The sequence below is a fragment of the Elephas maximus genome, chromosome 11, assembly GCF_024166365.1.
Source record: "Elephas maximus indicus isolate mEleMax1 chromosome 11, mEleMax1 primary haplotype, whole genome shotgun sequence".
Classification (NCBI taxonomy): Eukaryota; Metazoa; Chordata; class Mammalia; order Proboscidea; family Elephantidae; genus Elephas; species Elephas maximus.
Genome location: NC_064829.1, coordinates 73,000,422 through 73,009,180, shown reverse-complemented (window position 1 = coordinate 73,009,180; position 8,759 = coordinate 73,000,422). Strand labels below are relative to the sequence as shown.

The following is an 8,759-nucleotide window of genomic DNA, read 5'->3' as shown; positions in this document are numbered from 1 at the left end:
GGTATGCCTTGTAAGACTCAGCTTGTATTTTGCAAGACTCAGCTTATATAAATTGTCCAAAAAGTTATGCACAAAAGCAGTCAAAATGCTTATGCTGCCAAAAGGTGGAAACAAGGAAATGTCTCCCAAGAGTAGGCACTAGACTACTACACAGAACTGAGAATTAATGATTCGCCATTAAACACAACAACATGGATCCATCTCAAACAATGAGTGAGAGAAAACTAGACACTTGGTTTTAAAACTGCATGCTTCCATTTACATATATTATAAAAGCTAGCAACATGAACTCATAGCATGAGAAGTCAGCATAGTGTTTACCCCTGAGGGGGTAGGGACTGTCAGGGAACAGAGAGTGTGCTGGATCATTTGAATGTTATGATCCTTGATCTGAATGCAAATTACATGGACGTGCTGTCTCTGTGAAAATTTATAGAACATTTCACTTCTGATTTGTGTACTTCTCTGCATATGCTCTATATTTCAAAGAAAAATGTATTCCAAACCTATACCTAGAATTAAGTGGCAGCATCAGAAATTTTATTAACACTTAAAATAATTTATTACAAATTAAGAGATATAATGCATACTTATGTAATCATTCATGCCTATGTCTTTTGCCTTTTGGAAAACTCTTGGTTCCTTAAAAATTTAATGAAAAAACAATACTAAGGAAAGTAATATTAATCTAGTGCTGTAATTTGGAAAAAGGAGTCCTGGTGGTGCTACGGTTAAAACACTCAGCTGTTAAGTGAAAGTTCGGTGGTTTGAAGCCATTAGCCTCTTTTAGGGAGACAGATGTGGCAGTCTGCTTCCATAAAGGTTACAGCCTTGGAAACCCTATGGAGCAGTTCTACTATGTCCTATAAGTAAGTACACTGAATAAAATGGGTAGAAATTGGGAACCTTAATTTAGTGTTTCGTTTGATTGATTCTGAATGAGGAAACAAAAATGTGGTTGTCCTTGTATTAAAAGGGGCTTAGGCTGTCTTTCTCATCTTCCACTCAATTGAGTTCTAGGGGAGTAGTAACGGATCTCATTTTAATTAGAAAATAAACATGTTGATGGCATATTAATTTTCATATTTTATATATTTTTTCAAATTATTCATAACCTCACTCACCTCCTTTTTCAGGATGTAATGTATGATTTACTAGCAATTTTACTAATATTTTTATGAAGTATAATCTAAAAATCAGTGTTATTTTATTGAGTTGACATCTTACAATCTTTTGCAAATAATCCTGAATTATGCTTGAAATAGTGCTTCTTTGAGTATCTTGTGGTCTTGTGATTAAGCTTATTCTACATTTAAAAATCTATTTCAATAAGAAATAGCCAGACTAATACCTCTGCTCTGGAAGAATGGAGAAATTATACATGTATACATACACACACACATACAACATGCATATGTTTTGTATTATGTGCACAAAATGTAAAGTTTACTAGCCAAGTAAGAAATCAAATGGAAAAATCAGGGTTAGTATTATCAAAGATAAAATGTTGGGGCTTCAATCTCCAGAATGCTCTAGGTCTCCAGTAACTTAGCTTCACAGGAATCTATAAGGATGAGATATGTAATAGCTTCAAAATGTCACCCTCCACTTTATGTAGGTACACAATTAAGTTAATACTGGTGAAAATACTTTTTCAATCTTATTTTTATTTTTTTTTTATTATTTAAGTATTGGGCTTTATTTAAGATAGTTGTAATTGTGCCATGTGAACTCAGTTTTTTCTTTTTTATCATGGTTCATCTCTCTTGCTCACAACCTTGTTAGTTGTTGTGGAGTTGGCTCAGACTCATAGCCACTAGACCTTGCCCAGTCTTGCACCATCTTCATGGTCATTGCCATGTTAGAATCCACCGTTGTGGCTACTGAGAGTGTCTTCCAATGTAGGAGGATTTTTTTTCACCACTGTATTAGACAACTTTCTCTTGTGATCCATAGGGATTTCATTGGGTAATTTTAAGAAGTAGATCACTGGGCCTCTTTTTTCAGTCTTAGTCTAGAAACTCCACTGAAACCTGTCTACGATGGGAGACTCCACTCATATTTGAAACATTAGTGTCATAGCTTCCAGCATCACAACAACACACAAGCCACCACACTGACAGATGGGTGAAGAATTATCAAAATATTTTGAATTGGCTATAGATAGTTTACTAAAAAAAAAAAAAATCTGTTAAGGCTGAGAATCATAAAAATTATACAGTGACCTCAGCAATTTAGATTAGCTTAGAACGTTTATCTGTGCACTTATTCAACAAAACACTAGTATTTTATTTAACATGAGGCCATTTTCTTTGCAATATTAGTCTTGATTGTATTTCTGCCTCAACTTTCTAGCATGTATAACCCATAATCTATCATCTATAGTTTTCAGCTCAGGTTTCTTTAAAGTGATGGGTAAATGTGTGCATTTTATCCTTTAATATTTCCACGGCACAACTAGTTTAACAACTTTAAATTCAGTGCCATGATGTATTAAGAATTTCCAGAGGGCGCTGCAGGCGAAAGCACCGCAGATGCCATTATCCTCTGCCTCTCTGCCGCACAGACCTCGACGTCTTGCCTGTGCTCCGCTTGTTCGCGGCCTATCGGTGTGTCTGTTTAGTACAAAAAAATGGAAACTGAACAGCCAGAGGAAACCTTTCCCAACACTGAAACCAAGGGTGAATTGGGTAAACGCCCTGCAGAAGGTATGGCAGAGGAACAAGCGTTTAAAAGATCTAGGAACCTGATGAAATGGTTGAGCTGCGCATTCTGCTTCAGAGCAAGAATGCTGGGGCAGTGGTTGGAAAAGGAGGCAAAAATATTAAGGCTTTTCGTACAGAGTACAACGACAGTGTTTCAGTCCCAGACAGCAGTGGCCTCGAGCGCATGTTGAGTATCAGTGCTGATATTGAAACAATTGGAGAAATTCTGAAGAAAACCATCCCTACCTTGGAAGAGGGACTGAAGTTGCCATCACCCACTGCAACCAGCCAGCTCCGGCTCGAATCTGATGCTGTGGAATGCTTAAATTACCAACACTATAAAGGAAGAGAGTTTGACTGCGAGTTGAGACTGTTGATTCATCAGAGTCTGGCGGGAGGAATTATTGGGGTCAAAGATGCTAAAATCAAAGAACTCCGAGAGAACACTCAGACAACAATCAAGCTTTTCCAGGAATGCTGTCCTCTTTCCACTGACAGAGTCGTTCTTATTGGAGGAAAGCCAGATAGGGTCGTAGAGTGCATAAAAATCATCCATGATCTTATATCTGAGTTGCCCATCAAAGGACGTGCACAGCCTTATGATGCCAATCTTTAAGATGAAACCTATAATTATGGTGGCTTTACAATGATGTTTGATGACCGGCGTGGACATCCCGTGGGATTCCCTATGCTGGGAAGAGGTGGTTTTGACAGAATGGCTCCTGGTCGGAGTGGACGTCCCATGCCTCCTTCTAGAAGAGGTTATGACGACATGAGCCCTCATCTAGGACCTCCTCCTCCTCCTCCTGGACGAGGTGGCCGGGGTGGTAGCAGAGCTCGGAATCTTCCTCTTCCTCCACCACCACCACCTAGAGGAGGAGATCTAATGGCTTATGACAGAAGAGGGAGACCTGGAGACCGTTACCATGGCATGGTTGGTTTCAGTGCTGATGAAACTTGGGATTCTGCAACAGATACATGGTGACCATCAGAGTGGCAGATGGCTTATGAACCACACGGTGGCTCCGGATATGATTATTCCTATGCAGGGGGTCATGGCTCACATGGTGATCTTGGTGGACCTATCATTACCACACAAGTAACTATTCCCAAAGATTTGGCTGAATCTATTATTGGCAAAGGTGGTCAGCGGATTAAACAAATCCGTCATGAGTCTGGAGCTTCAATCAAAATTGATGAACCTTTAGAAGGATCCGAAGATCGGATCATTACCATCACAGGAACACAGGACCAGACACAGAATGCACAGTGTCTGCTGCAGAACCGTGTGAAGCAGTATGCAGATGTTGAAGGATTCTAATGCAAGATATTTTTTCTTTTTTATAGTGTAAAGCAGTATTCTGGAAACTTTCTCTAAGACTAGTGAAGAACTAAAGGAGTCCTGCATCTTTTTTTTTTTTTTTTTTAATCTGCTTCCGTTTAAAAAGCCAACATTCCTCTGCTTCCTAGGTGTTCTGCATTTGAGGTGTAGTGAAATTTTTGCTGTTCACCAGATGTAATGTTTTAGTTCCTTATAAACAGGGTGGGGGGAGGGTGTGCAAAAACTAACATTGAAATTTTGAAACAGCAGCAGAGTGAGTGAATTTTATTTTTTGTTCATTGTTGGTGGTTTAAAAAAAAATCCCCCCATGTAATTATTGTGAACACCTTGCTTTTGTGGTCACTGTAACACTTGGGGGTGGGGGGTGGGACAGGGAGAAAGAGTAACAATAGTCCACATGTCCCTCGCATTCTCTTCAGAGCAGTGTGCAAAATGTAATGCTCTTTTGTAAGAAACCTTTTATGATTTTTAAAATAAATTTAGTGAACCTATCTTTGGTGGTCTTTTTTTTTTTTAAGATTTTTCATATGGCTGAATTCCCCAACTTGCCCCCAAACTAAACACTAAATTTGACTTTCAGCTCCTCTCTTGGATATAAGTGCATCTCTTCTTGGACATAGGCAAAATATCGTGGCAAATTCAGTGCTGCTGACTTGATGGTTTGAAAGTCCATTGTTGGGAAGAAATCCCATCACACATACGCTTACAATAAGCCTGGGTTTTTTTGTTTTGTTGTTGCAAATGCTTGCCCCTACTTTGAAACAATTTTCTATATTAATGATGAAGAACTGAGATGGGGAGCAGTACAACAAATTGGGTAGTGATAGAAGTACATACCAGAAGCCTGATTGGCAGCAAGTTTTGTTAATCAGAATAATACTGGGTTACGGACGTGACTGATGGTGAATAAACTCTGATTATTTTTATTAGATAATTTCTAACCTGTAGATTTATGCTGTCAACCTGCTAGTATCTATTAGTTAACTTTGTAAAATACATATATATATTCTTGTTTTCTATTGTATGCAAATTGAAAGATAAAGAGGTACCATTTCTCTGTTGTATGTTGGATTATGTAGGAAATGTTTGTAAACAATTCAAAAAAAGATGAAAAAAGTTCTTGTGGATGTTTTTGTGTAGTATCTTGGCCTTCGTATTGCTAGTTTAAAGTTCACTTCCAAATAAAACTCCCATGGTGCTAGATTTGTGTGCCCAGTTTGAACTAGGGTTGATTGACACCTGTAAAAGTTGTTGAAACATTCCTCTTATAAGGAAATACAGAGATTTTAAATTAAAAAAAAAAAAAAGAATTTCCAAAGCATTCGGCTGTTTTTTTTTTTTTTTTTTTTAAACAGAAACATCAATTCTCTTTCTTTTTTATTTGGTTCATGTAGGATTTAATTAAGTTATGTAATTGCAATAGCTAGAACAGTAGGAATACACCAGTTTAGGACCAAATGTGATGACTTTCAATAAACATACAGCTCAACTGTGAGACCAGGAGGTCACCAGCACATTAGAGAGTGGTCAATGGCAGCAAGAACTAGCCTGACAAGAGCATCACTCCATATGCTTCACAGAAGAAATGGAGGAATAGGTTATCCAAATGAGTCAGTTAAATGGCTGTGGGTTAGCACAGCTTCAACTGTACCTCTCATTTTCATTAAAATCTGAACATACATTTTCATTGCTTTTGGATAAGAATATATAACTGTTTTGCCTAATACATATCTCCAAGTATTAGAAGATTGCTAACCAGTTGTCTTTGAGTCAAAAGAAGATCACCAGGCCTTTTTTCCAAGGCACTTCTTGGTGAGTTTGAGCCTCCAAACTTTCAGTTAATAGTCAAGCACCTAACCGTCTTGTTTCCTAAAAAAGGTCTTTGTTTTAGCTCTTCTGACTGACAAGCCTAGAGGTGTAAAGTAACCATGAGAATTTTACAATCACTATGAGAGCCAACTTCATCATCACCCAGAGGGTAAACCACCTGAGAAGTGGGTTGACTGTTTCTCCACACTTAACAGCATAAATACTATGATGATGGCAACACAGTTCCAAGTAGGTGAAACAAAGAGGTCAACATGCACTGGAACAAGAAGTTCTTAAGGTAGAATGCCTCTGCTACCTTGGTCCCTCGGCCCTTTATCCATTTGCAGATAAGTCTTTACAAGAAAAATATTCAGAAATCCACTGAGCTGATATTAGAGAGAAAACAAGCATTATCATCAAGCAGTAATGCCTGGAAATTTTTTAAAATAGCAAAAAAAAAAAAAAAAAAACAACTCTTTAAAATACTTGTGTCATAGAAATTTTCTCATTTGTGATAGAGTAGAGGGATTGAAATACTGATGCTTTGGCTGCATACTGATGGAGTATGGGGTTACAAACTTATTAGACCTTAGGTATCACATCCGGTTACAAACAAGACTCAAAACCCACTAAAATGCATGTGTGGGATTTAAGTTCCCACAGGATCACGTGCCTATCTCTGCCATTATTCTTTTCATCCTGTAGTACAATTGATGACTGTTCTTGCCTCTTACCAACAAGAAAGCAATGTCTTAATAGAGGAAATTCTGTTCTTCTCTTTATGTCTCTTACATCTAGTTTAATAAATAATATATGTTGGTTTAGTAAATAATTAAATGCATGGACAGTAATCAAGCAATATCTAGATTAATGAAATTAGTGCAGAGACAACAGCATATTGCTTTTCAACTAAAGCTCAATAGCCTTTCCTTGATATCTGTTTTAGTTATCTAGTGCTGCACAGGAAACCCTGGTGGCATAGTGGTTAAGTGCTGCATAACAGAAATACCACAAGTAGATGGCTTTAAAAAACAGAAAGCTATTCTCTCACAGTTTGGGAAGCTAAAAATCTGAATTCAGCATACCAGCTCTAAGGGGAAGCCTTTCTCTTTCTGTTGACTCTGGGGGCAGGGCTTTGTCATCAATCTTTCCCTGGGTCTAGGAGTTTCTTAGTGCAGGGAGCCTGGGCCCAAGGGATGTGCTCCACTCCTGGTTCTTCTTTCTTGGTGGTAGGAGGTCACTCTCATTTTGCTCACTTCATTCTGCTTTTCTCTCTTGTAGGGCAGTGAAGAACAGCGACTCAAGGTACATCCCACTATAATCCTACCTCATTAGCATAACGAACATAACCTAGTCCGCATTAACATGACCTAGTCGATGTCTGTAGAGGGTCAGTGGAAAAAAAAGGAAGACCCTCAATGAAATGGATTAACACACTGGTGACAACAATAGGCTCAAGGATAATAACAATTATGAGGATGGCACAGGATTGGGCAGTGTGTCATTCTGTTATACATAGGGTCACTATGAGTTGGAACTGACTCAATGGCACCTAAAAATAACAATCCTGCCTCACTAATGTAACAGACAGCTCACTACCAAATGAGGCTATAACCACAGGCATAGAGGCTAGGATTTACAAAACATCACAAAATGAAGGATAATCAGATCACAAAATGGAGGACAACCACACAATACTGGGAAGCATGGCCTAGGCAAGTATTTTGGGGGATACTTCAATCCATGACAATATTCAAGGATAAACTCAAAACATAACTATCTATAGATAAGGGTTGTCAATGCTATCATAATGCTCTGAGAACTCTTTTAAAAGAAGACAGTTTAATGTGAAAACCCATTGTAAACTTGAAAATATTTTGAATTATAATGCTACATAAAATACTCATTTATAAAAGCTGGCCTATATACTCATAATTTCATCTCTTAAACGGTTATAAAAATCAAAATGAATTTAAAATATAATTACAAGCAAACTATAAAACTAAACTCCATTTAATTAATAAAATTTTAATTTTTAATAAAATTAAAATTGTTTTTATAAAACCATTTAAATTCATTAATTTCATTACGCATTAGTTTGATGTGGCTAATTGTGTTTTGCTACAATTTAATCACAAATAATGGGATGCATATCAGGTATACATAGCCAAGTTTTTAAATTCCCCTTGCTTTTCACTTTTGAGCAGGTTAACTGTCATTTATATAAAGATCAATATCATGCCCATTGCATTTTCTTTTTTATAATACATGTTTAATCACTAAGTCATTTATCAATTTAATAACCCACTGCCACCGAGTCAATTCCAACTCATAGCAACCCTACAGGACAGAATAGGACTGCCCCATAGAGTTTCCAAGGAGCACCTGGTGGATTCAAACTGCTGACCTTTTGGTTAGCAGCTGTAGCTCTTAACCACTATGCCACCAGGGTTTCCATCAGTTTAATAGTTCCTCCCAAATATAATACTGAAAGATAAACTTTCTGGTGAAAAGCCTAATTTCACACTTATTAATTATGTTGGGGTAATAAAAATATAAATAAATAAATATGAGTCATAAAATTATCTAGCATAGAATTTACTATTTTATACTCACAAAAACCTTAAGAAAGCAAGCCTTAGTCTTCCCATTAGAGCTGAGAAAACTGAGATTTAAGAAAGCAACAGCTAACAAGTGTCGTAGCTGAGCTTCACAAGCAAGCAATTTGACTCAAGATGTATGCATTGTCTGAATAATATAGTGCAAATATCTGAACATTGTGTTAGTTTCCAAATATCACCGAGTCAATAATACAATTAGAATAAGAACCTATATTTGTATAGATTTTAGATTAAAACTCTTTTCATATACCATATTCTGATCTACCTTATTTAGTTTTTACG

At 37.1% G+C, this 8,759-nt stretch overlaps 1 pseudogene; it reads left to right on the top strand.

The window, feature by feature from the left end:
• The first annotated feature begins 2,579 nt into the window (after window positions 1–2,579).
• On the top strand, window positions 2,580–4,041 carry LOC126085324 (heterogeneous nuclear ribonucleoprotein K-like; annotated as a pseudogene).
• The last annotated feature ends 4,718 nt before the right edge of the window (window positions 4,042–8,759 follow it).